The sequence below is a fragment of the Solanum tuberosum genome, unplaced genomic scaffold (genome assembly GCF_000226075.1).
Source record: "Solanum tuberosum cultivar DM 1-3 516 R44 unplaced genomic scaffold, SolTub_3.0 scf00113, whole genome shotgun sequence".
Lineage (NCBI taxonomy): Eukaryota > Viridiplantae > Streptophyta > Magnoliopsida > Solanales > Solanaceae > Solanum > Solanum tuberosum.
In genome coordinates this window covers 1312533-1326140 of record NW_006239039.1, presented here as the reverse complement: position 1 = coordinate 1326140, position 13608 = coordinate 1312533, and positions in this window count along the sequence as shown.

The window sequence follows — 13608 nt, the reverse complement described above, 5'->3', positions numbered from 1 at the left end:
AGGGCAAATTCTAGGTTTATTCATGCAAGTTTCAAAGCAAGGTAATCACAGAAGGCATCGACACTTAAGTCAAACAAGACTACACACTTTCGCTAGTGTGCAACAGTCATTACAAGAGAATCAATTCGATAAATGGCTAATCACAACGAGATACAACGAGTTCACATATTGTCTATGCAACTTCATTTGGCCTCATCGTTGCCGTACATTCATGTCAATTGAGAGCACTATTCAAGTCATCGGTATTGATCGAAACCGAGACTCAATTTTTTGCGAAAGAACAACCAAAATCAACTCACAAAGGGTGGCAAAAATGTGTGAAAAATTCAATTTTTTTTGGAAAGGTCAAAATCATTTGCAATTTAAAAACAAAAAAAGAGCCATGAGCTCAAACATCCACGAAAAGCAGTGTAAACACAATTTTAAATAGAACTGCCCAAATATATACAAAGCACGAATCACAAATTGCACACAAAAGGTGAGCCTCACCCAACACCAATAAAAGTGTTTGTCCTCAAATGAAAATAATACAGAATCCAAAAGGCAAAGTAAAGAAAGATAAGACATAGAAAGAGGTAAAGAGAGATCCTGTCTATTTAGTCTCTCTATCTGCCGGGGCATTCGATGCATTTCCCTGAAGTAAAACCATGGTCCCCGGAGTATTGTTGTTTTAGTCCTCATTGTTTGCCTTTGCCGTGGCCTCTGCAGCAAGATTGGCTGCAATCATCTGATCTATCTCCTGAGCTGCTCCGAAGGCCCGTATTGCATTAACAAAACTTCGAGCCCATGAAGGCACATTAGGGTCGATGGTAATTCGTCTTTTTGCTCTAGCTTCATTGGTATATTTCCTTTGTCTGGGTAGCTCTGCTGTCTTTTCGTCTTTCTTGAACTCTCGTGCTCTTATGTGCCTGGTGGATCAGTTCTCCCTGCAACTTTTGATCTAGCCATTACTGCAAAGACTTCGATGATAAGTTAGATAGAACTTAAAGCAGGATAGAAACGATGTTTATGGGTGTGGAATCGCTTAGCCAAGCTAGTTGGAGAAGTACTTATCCTGTTAGGCCAATAGTTGAAAGTGATGTACAACTGATACAATGGCGCAAACAAAGGGTGATCAAGGGATCTTTCGGCGAATCGCCGAATACATTTTGTGAATTAAACTGACCGCCGAAAGTCACAGATTGATCAATACATAAAGTATTCAGTTAAAGGCGGAATGGAGACGTTAGGCGAACTGCCGAGTAGTTCGACGGATTTTGTTCATCTCGTCGATCAGCTCAACGTGTCTAGTTTCAACCCATCCTTTAAAATTTCACCCTGCAATCCCAGATAGTGCAACTTACGCTTATATAACTCAATTTTAATGAAAACCCAAAGAAACTTCTATTCTCACCGCTTAACAGTTCACTTCAAAGCAAAGCTAAGTGGTAGTTCCTCAAATCATGCAGAAAATATCAAGTCTTAATCGATAATAAATACAATCCTAGTAACTCAGAGACTCAACAGAGATTTTCTACTTTCAGTGATTATGCAAATGAGTAAAATGTCTGATCAAATAATTGAGGAGTTTGATTACCAACCTTTCATGTCAAATTAGATAGTACTGGCTTGCTAGGAAAAAATGTGATCCTAATCCGAGCACAATTCGACACATAAAATACCCTAAAAGTGCGAGAAATATAATTGCTAAAGTGTGAGTGTGAGTTTGTGAAAAAGGGACAAAGTGAAAGAAAGTGAATGAAATGGAACTTTTAAACCTGAGGCTTATGACCGTCCAGTTTCTGCTCATTCGGCAATATTAGTCGATCTCGCTCAATGACTCGGTGATATGCTGAATATCTAATGTCCTCGCTGAATATAACAGAGTTTTCAGTTCATGTGAGCAATGCATTGGCGGTCTTTATCGAGATCGCCAATTGGATTGGCAATGCGCCAAAAAAATTCATACTCTGCCGAGTTTTACAGACTCAACCTTTAAGATGTATTACGTCAAATGGTGGGAATGATTGGGTGTGCCAAACTCGTCGGCGATCCGCCAAACTAAACTGTTGCTCGCCTCCATACATCTTTTCAAGCACTTTTCTTACTCAATCTGTACAAACATCACACTATTGTTTTATCAAGATAACAAAAAATAATGAGTAAGTGGTTTTCGGTTGCCTCCCAAACAGTGCCTTATTTAACGTCGCGGCACGACGCAAGTTAACCCTTAGACCTCACTCTTTGGGTTAGCTATAGTGTCACTAGGCAAACCCCACTATTGTCTCGGAATGAGATGAGACGAGATATGACCCATTTGGGTCTCTAACTGTTTGATTGAAACTGAATGAGAGGTAACAGTCTGGCTGAGGGTAGACAAGTCTTCTTTCATACCTTTTAGCATTTTGTCTAACCCTTCAACTTTGTTTAGAATACGCGAGAGCATATCCTCAGACCTACCACCTTCCGAATCTTTGGGCTTTTAACGCTCGTGGGGAGGCACATATCTATCCTTCTCCCCATCCTTCCAATTTGGATACGGTCCCTCCATTCACGATCTCGATCCTTCGTCTCTAACCCATCCTTTATTACCACCCTACTTTGGGTAGTATGAACGGTAGCCCCCGCCTTGGTTAGCTAGGAAATTCACTTCCTCGTCATACATGGCTTCAAACTTCATCTCCTCAGGTTTCGCACCCCCGACGCCCACAACATTGACACCACGAGCACCAGCCCCCATGACATTTTTATATAAAATGTCAAGTTGCGTCATGATTTTGGCCATGGTTTGGTCTCTCTCATTGTCTGTTTCAACCTGCTCCTTGGATAGCTCGAATGTGACCGGTGAGACCTGGTCTTCGCGAGTGTACCACGCCCTGTTGATTGTTGTCATCCCATTGAGAAGTTGAGCTGCTACTGCGTATGGTTGTTGCATTAAGCCTCCGGGTGAGAGTTGGTCAGCTACACCTGTTCACAGAGTCTAGACTCTGGTAAAAGTATTGAAGGAGCACATTATCAGGTAGACCATGGGTCGGGCATTGTAGCACCAATTTCTTAAACCGGAGCCAAGTTTCATGAAGAGGATCTCCATTCAGACGCTCAAAACTTTGGATGTTATCCCGAATAGTCATCATCTTTAAGGGAGGAAAAAATCACATATTAAATGCGGTGACCAGCTCCTCCCATGAAGTGGTTGAATTTCGTGGTAATTCAGCTAGACATTTGCAAGCTTCCCCCATTAATGAGAAAGGGAATAGTCTTAATCGAACTAATTCCTGAGAGATATTCTTGAACGAAAAAGGTCCATACACATCCACGAAGTTTTGAAGATGCTCATGTGGGTCCTCATGAGCCAATCCACTGAAAAGTCCTTTTAATTGCAAAAGATGCAACATGGTGCTTGTTATGTGGAACACCGCATTTCCCTCTGCTGGAGGTTCACGGATGTCTCCGACACCTCCGATGAGATATGGATCATTGATGTTGGGCCCTTGGACATCGTTGAGGTTACCAATGTCGTTATGATGGCCCACTTGGCTCCCGTTACTACCGTTAACACTGATGCTTTCTGAAATGTTTACACAAAGAATAGAACAAAATTAAAAATTAAATTAGTAAATTAAAACTAAGAAGAACAAAAATTCTACTAATCTAATTATTCTCAAATAACACCACTCCCCGGCAGCGGCGTCATTTTGATGCTTATCGTGACCAACGACACTGACCTACGGTATGAGTGTCTACAATCGTCGATAGTTTAGTAAACCCAACTAAAAGGTTGGGGTCGTGTCCCAAGGGAGTGGTTTTGAGAATTGATAGAAAAATAACATTAAGCTCTAACTAGTCGTAGCTAAAGACATTAACGAACAAACACATGGTAAATTAAAGGGGGGTGACACAAAAGTGTCAAATATCAAACGGGGTTTTTGTCACAAGTTGTAAAAATAGCAAAAATTAACAAGAAAATCAAGTATGGAGAAATGTTCTTGAGGAGTGACCGCAATACAAGTTGAAATAAATCGTTGGGTACATGCTTTCAATAGGAAATTTGCAAGATAATAGTGACTAGGCTAAGCTTTAGATAGAAATAAGTTCCCTCTCGGGCAACTTACCTTGTTTCAAATGGGTTTCTCTCGGACACCCATTTGCCGCATGAACACCAGCTTACGCCTTACCCCACTCACTCTCTCGAGCTGAGTGTTAGGATATAGGACTAGGGCTCAGCCTCTCGGGCTGAACCTCATGTCGACCCACTTAATAGGCCATCAGTCTAGTAGTCTTTGTTTCGCGACCTCCCTCTCGGGCAAGCCGAAAACACATGGGTGGTTTTGTATTTGCAACTACAAACCCATTAAATTAAACCACAACCACTAGGTAAAATCACCATTAAAATACATCTACCCTATCAGCAAAGAAAACCCAACAACAGTATCAACACATATTTGCTAAATCACACCCAAAAATGGGGGTTTTTAGCCACACATCAAGAAATAACAAAATACACCTAAAATGATACTAAAATCAAATGGGTATAAGAAATTAAACCTTAATATAAGCAAAGGAAGAAGAATGGAGAAGACCCACTTCCAACTTGGGGAAGAAGAAACCCTTCTCTCTTTCATGGGTATAAGAAATTAAACCTTGTTTTAAGCAAAGGAAGAAGAATGGAGAAGACCCACTTCCAACTTGGGGAAGATGAAATCCTTCTCTCTTCAAGTATCCCACAAAATTCTCTCCAAACTTTAGAGAAAATATCTAAAAAGGTACTATTCTATTATGAAAATAATAATAATGGTTCGGAACTTCTAAAATTGATAACAAGTTTAGTATTTATAGACTTCAAAAAATAGCGCTGACGGATCTTTCGGCGAAGTTAGTCGATACTGCTGAATGACTCCGCGACTTGCTCTTCTTCTATTTCATCGCCGTTTCATGCTTTCCTTCAGCATCTTCACGTTCTGAACCATTGGGTGGTATAGTAATGCTTCGCAGAACTATTCGCCGAAGTGCCGACTGCTCCTTTCTCGCCTTTTTTATCCTCTTTCTTCAAGGCTTTGCATACTGAAACAAAGGGCGGAGTCTGTCCTTTCGGCGAATCGCCAAAGGTTCTTGGCGATGCTCATTCTTGAGCTTTTTCGTTCTTTTCAGCCTTTTTGTTCCTTTTTGCGCCTAAGTGTCCATGCTTCCACTAAAACTTGAAATACCTGAAACTTAAGAGTTTTCATCAGATATTGATACAAAATAAGCATTCGAGGACATTATTTCTATCAAAATAAAGCCCTAAATGAGTCCAATTTGTGGACTCATCATAGACCCAAGAAACTTCTGATATTTGTTGGAAATGTAGGTCTGGGCCATTGTTTCACTTTTTCTATTTTCTGAGAATCCACTCGGATCCATTCGTTAGCTATTAAATGCCCAAGAAAAGCAACAGACTGCAACCAAAACTCACACTTGCTAAACTTTGTGAATAACTGGCAATCTTTGAGAGTTCGCAGAATAACTCTCAAATGAGTCGCATGTTCTTCCTCATTCCTAGAGTAAATGATGATATCATCAATAAAGACAATAACGAACAAGTCCAAATAATGCTTGAACACCCTGTTGATCAAGTCCATGAAAGATGCAGGAGCATTTGTTAGTCAAAATTACATAACTATAAATTCATAATGACCATACCAAGTTCTGAAGGTTGTTTTCAAAATGTCGCTATATTTGACTCTGAGCTGATGATAATTGGATCTAAGGTCTGTCTTTGAGAAATGACTAGCACCCTGAAGTTGGTCAAACAAGTCATCAATCCTGGGAATATGGTACTTATTCTTGATTGTGACTTTGTTCAAATATCGATAGTTAATGCACATTCTGAGAGAACCATCTTTATTTTTCACGAACAACACTGGTGCACCCCATGGCGAAATACTAGGTCTGATGAAACCTTTATCTTGAAGGTCTTTCAACTGCTCTTTCAATTCCTTAAGATCTGTTGGAGCCATTCTATAAGGAGGAATAGAAATAGGCTGGGTATCAGGAAGGATATCAATTTTGAAGTCAATTTCCCTTTCAAGAGGAACTCCGGGAAGATCTTCTGGGAACTCTTCTGGGAACTCATTAACTACTCGAAATGACTCAAGAGTTGGAGTTTCGGAGCTTGAATCCTTAACCCGAACTAGATGATAGATACACCCCTTGGAAATCATCTTTCTAGCCTTAAGGTAAGAAATGAATTGACCTATGGGCGCTAAGCTACTACCCTTCCATTCTAAGATTGGTTTATCTGGAAACTGAAAACGAACAATCCTAGTTCTACAATCGACTGAGGCATTACATGAATGTAACAATTCCATGCCTAGAATGATATCAAAACCTACCATTTCTAACTCTACAAGATCTGCTGAGGTGACTTTCTGAGAGACTATGATAGGGCAATTTTTGTATACCTATCTAGTTATAACTGGATCACCAACTGGAATAGAGACTGAAAAGGTTTCTGAGAGAGTTTTGGACTAACATTGAAGTTGACTACTATTTAATGAGTTATAAAGGAAAGAGTAGCCCATGGATCTAACAAAGCATAAATATCTAAGTCAAAGACTCGTAACGTACCAGTGACCACATCAGGAGCATCTTCATGATCTTGGCGAGCCGGAAGAGCATACAACTTGTTTTGGTGCTGACCACCGCCTGTACCAGATAACTTACCCTGCTGAGTCAGGCGACCGTCTAGTGCTGCTGAAGTTGTAGACTAAGCTCTACCATTATTACCTCCTTGACCCTGTTTAGAAGGACAATCTTAAAACCTATGACTAGACTGACCACACCCAAAACATCCTTCCTTTTCTGCAAGTCACTTGCTCAGATGGTTCTTACCACACTTAGGGAAAGTTGGGTAGGTTATGGTACCTGAAACACTCCCATGAGACTTAGAGCCTGATGCCCTACTATTTTGATCCTGTCGAAACCTGGAGGATGGAGCACTAGCTGATGAAGGTGCTGTAGCTGAAGAGTTTTGCTGAACCTACGAGTGATTTCCACCACCCGATTTCTGTTGAAAATACTCATAGCTATCTGTCCTAGCCTTTTTATTCTCCTTAGCCTGTTCCCTAATCTTATCTCCCTTAACTTGCTGAGCATGAGTCATGAGCCTAGAGATGTTCATATTTTCCAGCAACAAAGCATTTCTACACTGTGTTTTCACCAAGTCGGATACCCCATATAGAAACTTGTTCATTTGAGTCCTAGAATCAGAAACCATGTGAGGAGCATACCTGGAGAGTTGGGTGAGCTTGAGTCCATACTCTTGGACTTACATGCTACCTTGCCTCAAATTAATAAACTCCTGAGCTTTTGCCTCCCTCAACTCTCTTGGGAAGAACCTCTCCAAAAAGGTTTCACTAAAACATTCCCAAGTGATAGGAGATGCATTTGTACCCTTGTCTCTTTCCATTGAGTATACCAGATATGAGCTACATCCTTAAGCTGATAGGATACTAACTCAGCCCGATCATTCCCAGTTACCTACATCACTTCAAAGATCTTCTTGACCTTATCTATGAAGTTTTGGGGATCCTCATCAATCTGTGATCCTAAGAACTCATGCGGATTCATCTTAGCAAAATCTCAAACTCTAGCTACAGCTGACTCAACATTAGCATTTGCCAGAACTGGAACCTGCTGATTGTTCTGGTTGGTCACACTCTGAGCCAATAGTCAAATAGTGTTCTGAAATTCTGCATTTGAAAGTTTTTGATCTGGGACAGGAGGAGCTGCGTTAGCATTCCTTGCATTTGCATTCCTGGTGTTAGCTCTACGATGAGGCATCATCTGAAACGCATAACGTCGTGTTAGAAACGAGGAATTAGATCATACCTTACACACGATAAGAGTAACAAGAAAATGAATTTTTTCCTAAAACACTTTGTAGCCTCCCTCTCATCAGATATGGCGCTCTTCACACCCATGAAAAAGACTCTACTTAGTGCGGCATTTCAGACATCATAGAACACTTCAACCTAAGGCTTTGATACTAAGTTTGTCACACCCCGAAGCTACCCCTAGGACACGGACACGGGACCTAGGATCACGAGTGACCCTAAGCTAACCCTGAGCTAGCATATCATACGCAACTGAATATTCTACAACAATAAAACTGATGCGAAATCTAAATCAGGAAATGATTGGCAATACCTATTCTAAGTCTGAATATATAAATAACTATGAGTTTTAATAAACAATGGAAGTATCAACTCAAATCTGAAGTTGAATCTAACTATGTTTGAAAATAGCCTCTAACTAAGTAGAAGTGGTCAGACATGCCCCAGCTAAATCTAGCAAAACTGAAACTACAACTAAAAGCAAAGGAAACATGTTTGTTGTCCTCGTAGAATAAGGACTCACCACTAATACTACTGAGCTAAAGATCGGGAACCGATCTACGCGTGATCTTGATACTGAGAACCTGAACCTACATCACGAGAAGATGTTGCCCAATGTATGCGTCAATACTTGAAAGGTACTGATCATGAAGGATAAAGTAAAGCTGAACAACAATCATAATTGAACAAAGCAATAAGAGCAATGATATAATTTGAACTGAATGTAAATACTGAAATACACTTAATACTGAGCTAACTAGATGCAATGACCAAGTACATAATATGCTGAGACTGAATATTAAATCATAACTGATAATCTGGTTAATGTACTAGAATCTGACTATGCTGTGGGACCTACTAATAACCGACATAAAACCACATGAGCTAAATGTTATTACTAAAGTTCTAGATGAGGTAGAGAGAGTTCACAATATTGTTAGAGGGTTGAATTTCTATACCAGGTCATATGTGTTTCGATAGCCAGAGAGGGGGATTCCTTCCAGTCCATTGTGAGCACCACCAAGGAGGTGAAGCAGATGCTTATAAAAGAGTTTGGAGAACCTAAGAAGGACCGTTCTTGTGGTCAATTTTTAGGTTCCTCATCTGGAGGCATGGGTTCACATAGAGGTCGTGACTCCTTTCAATGTCGTAGGCTGGTTCATGCATTTATGCCAATAGCTGAGAGTGGTAAATTATTCCAAGGGTCTTATGGTGTTGGCCGAGGTGGCCATGGAAGCTCCTCTAGTTCGCATCAACAGTTATTCGTGCCGAGGTCATGTTATGGTTATGGATATCCAACTCATACGATTTGGAAGCATTCTCTACAAACTCACTAAGGACCCTAACGTACTTATTCAATTGCTCCAGTTAGACACTCAATGCCTCAGACCAGGGTTCAAGGAAGAGGTCAGTTCGACAAAGGTGGAAGGACTTTTATTAGGGGTGCTACAACTCTGTAGGGTGGAGGTAAGGGTTCTACTCATGTTGCATGTGGCCGAGAGGGCCATTATTATTATTTAAAAAGGAGGCCTGAGGTTGAGACTTCTGATGTTGTGATTTCATGTATCGTACTAGTTTGCCATCGACCTGTGTCTGTATTGTTTGATTTGGGTCTACTTTCTCATATGTGTCTATCTATTTTATTGCTGGGTTCGATACAATGTCTATTGCATACTTGTGCCTATTCATGTTTCTACATTTGTGGATGAATTCTTAGTGGTGGATCGAGTGTATCGATTATGTTTTGTTTCTTTGGCTGGGTATGATACTTTGGTAGACTTGATTATTTTTGGGGATTGTAGACTTATATGTTATTCTGGGTATGGACTTGCTCTCCCCGCATCATGCATTTTTTATAGTTATGCTAAGACTGTGACCTTAGCGATGCCAGGTGTCCCAAGAGTTGAGTGGGCGCATGCTAGTAGTTCTTACCCTAGCAAAGTTATTCCTTCTTTCGAGCTCAAAGCTTAGTTGAGAAAGAGTGTTTGTCCTATTTGGTTTTCATTCAGGACACTAGTGTTGAGCCACCTCCCATGGATTCTATGCCCGTGGTTAGAGAGCTCTCAAACGTGTTTCCTACAAATATTCCAGGTGTTCCTCCGGATAGGGATATTGATTTCTCTATAGACTTGGAGCAACGGGCCAAGCCCATCTCTAATCCTCATTATCGTATGATTTAGATGAGTTGAAAGAATTGAAGGATCTGTTACATGATTTTTTTAGTAAGGGGTTCATTCGGCCTTGTATTTCTCCTTGGGGTGCTCATGTGTTGTTTGTGAAAAAGAAGGATGGATCCATGAGGATGCGTATTGACTATCGATAGTTGAACAAAGTAACAGTGAAGAACAAATATCCTCTTTCTCATATTGATTATTTGTTCGATCAGCTTCAGGATGCGTCTCTATTTTCTAAGATTGATGTGAGATCTGGCTATCATCTATTGAAGGTAGAGAGGCTTCTTCTAAGCCACTGGTTGGGGTTGCTTAGGAGCAGGTTCCTCCTAGGTTTAGAGCTTCCTCGTTCCAAGAAACTTTGTTGAGGATGCTTGGTTTGATGAAAAACTTCTCTCAGGATGGTGTGACAGGTATACCACTTGGTTCTCAGACTGGATTAGGAATGCAGACTCCGAGTATTCAAGATCATGTGGGTTAGCCACCAGTGGTTTTTGCATCGGTTGTGGGTTTTCAGATTTCTCCTAAGGTTATTCTGACAATAGTTGAGTAGTAGTGTTATCAGAGGTTTCAAAAGATGAAACCACCCTTATTTTTAGGGTGGTAAGAGTGAGGATGCTCATGAGTTCTTGACTTTGTGCCATGAGATGGTTGAGGTACTAGATATGGTGGATGCTTGTGGTATTTGTTTTGTTGCACTTCAGTTGCGTGGATGCACTAGAGAGTGGTGGAGTACTTTTGCGAGGTCTAAACAAGTTGGATCTCCTCCGATTGAGTGACATGTGTTCTACAACGCTTTCCAAGATCGCTTCATTTCCAAGAGCGTGAAGGAGAAGAGTCGACAGAGGTTTGGGGACTTGAAATAGGGCAATTTATCTGTTACTGAGTATGAGGCCTGATTCTGTGAGCTTTTTAGGAATGTTATGACTATTGTTCCCGATGAGGTACACAGAGTTCGCAGATTTGTTAGAGGATTAAATTTCTCCACCAGGTCGTATGTGTTTTGATAGATAGAGAAGGGGCTTCCTTCTAGTCCATTGTGAGCACCACCAAGGAGGTAAAATAAATGCTTTTAAAGGAGTTTGGAGAACCCAAGAGGGCCCGTTCTTGTGGTCAATTTTCAGGTTCCTCATCTGGAGTTATGGCTCACATAGAGGTAGTGACTCCTTTCAGTGTCTTAGGCAAGTTCATGCATCTATGCCAGCAATTGAGAGGGGTAAATTATTCTGAGGGTCTTAGGGTTCTGGCCGAGGTTGCAATGTAAGCTTATCTACTTCGCATCATCATTTATCCGTGACAAGGTCATGTTAAAGTTGTGGAGATCAAACTCATACGGTTCGACATCATTTTCTATAGACTCACTCAGGACCCCAACATACTTATTCAACTGCTCCAGCTAGACACTCAAGCCTCAAACCAGGGGTCAATAAAGAGGTCAGTCCAATAGAGGTGGAATGACTTTTTTTAGGGGTGCTACACCTTTGTAGGGTGGAGGTAGGGGTTCTACTCATGCTGCATGGGGCCGAGAGGGCCATTATTATGCTTTAAAAATGAGATCTGAGGCTATGACTTATTTGTGATTACATGTATCATCCCAATTTGCGATCGACCTATGTTTGTATTGTTTGATTTGGGGTCTACTTTCTCGTATGTGTCTATATATTTTGTTGTTGGGTTCGATATGATATATGTCTATTGCATACATGAGCATATTCATGTTTCTACACTTGTGGATGAATTCTTAGTGGTGGATCGAGTGTATCGATTTTGTCTTGTTTCTTTGGCTGGGTATGGTACTTGGGTAGACTTGACTATTTTGGGGATTGTAGACTTTGATGATATTCTGAGTATGGACTTGATCTCCCCGCATTATGCGATTTTTGATTGTCATGCTAAGACTATGACCTTAGCGATGCCAGGTGTCCCAAGAGTTGAGTGGACCCATGCTAGTGATTCTTACCCTAGCAAAGTTATTCCTTCATTCGAGCTCAAAGCTTAGTTGATAGATGGCGTTTTTCCTATTTGGCTTTTATTCGGGACACTAGTGTTGAACCACCTCCCATGGATTCTATGCTCGTGGTTAGAAAGCTCTCAGACGTGTTTCCTACTAATATTCCAAGTGTTCCTCTAGATAGGGATATTGATTTTTTTATTGACTTGGAGCAAAGGACCAAGCCCATCTCTAATCCTCCTTACCGTATGACTCTAGAGTTGAAAGAACTAAAGGATCAATTACATGATATTTTTGAGTAAGGGGTTCATTTACCCCGGTGTTTCTCCGATGGGTGCTCTTGTGTCATTTGTGAAGAAGAAGGATGGATTCATGAGGATGTGTATTGATTAGCGATAGTTGAACAAAGTAATAGTGAAGAACAAATACCCTCTTCCTCATATTGATGATTTTTTCGATCAGCTTCATGATGCATTTGTTTTCGAAGATTGATTTGAGATCTAGCTATCATCTGTTGATGATTAAGGCATCGAATATCCTTAAGAAACATTTCAGCACTTGTAATGGGCACTATGAGTTTCTTGTTGTATCTTTTGGTTTGACTAACGCCCCTGCAGTGTTCTTGGAGTTAATTAATCGGCTGTTCTAACCTTATTTTGACTCTTTTATTATACTCTTCATTGATGACATCTTGGTGTACTCCAAGACTGAGGAGGATCATGATCAACATTTAAGGATTTTTGCTCCATATATTGAGGGAGAAGAAGTTATATGTCAAGTTCTTGAAGTGTGATTTTTGGCTTAATCCAGTTGCATTTCTAGGATACATGGTGTCAAAGAAAGGTAGTAGGGTGGATCCAGCCAAGATTGAGGCAGTTAGAGGTTGGACCAGGCCTACTTCAGTCACTGTGATTCAGAGTTTTGTGGGACGTATATGCTATTACTGATGATTTTTTTAGAGCTTCTCCACTATTGCATCTTTTTTGACAAGATTAACTCGACAGAGTGTGAGCTTCTAGTGGTCTTATGAGTGTGAGGAGAGATTTCAAAAGCTCAAGACCTTGTTGACTTCAACTCCTATTTTGACTTTACTTGAGGATGGTGTAGACTTCACTGTTAATTGCTATGCTTTTAGAGTGGGGTTAGGTGGTGTTCCGATGCCGAAAAATAAGGTGATTACCTACGCTTCTAGACAGTTGAAGACCCATGAGAGTAACTACCCTACACATGATCTTGAGTTGGCATTTGTGATGTTTGTTCTTAAGCTATGAATACATTACCTGTATGGGGTTCACTGTGAGGTCTTTACTGACCATCGGAGCCTTCAGTACATCTTCAGTCAGAGGGATCTAAACTTGAGGTAGTGCAGTTGGCTTAAGATAATGAAAGACTATGATATCACTATGTTATATCACCCGGGAAAGGCCAATGTGGTGGCCGATGCCTTGTGCAAGAATACTTCTAGTATGGGGTCAATGTTGAGAAGAGACCATTGGCTACAAATGTTCAGAGATTAGCCAACAGTCTTGTCCGGTTGCAGAATTTTGAAGAGACGGGTGGTTTTATTACTTTCACTGAGGCCCATTCATTCTTAGTTGAGCAGATTCATGAGCACCATTTTGATGATGAAAAA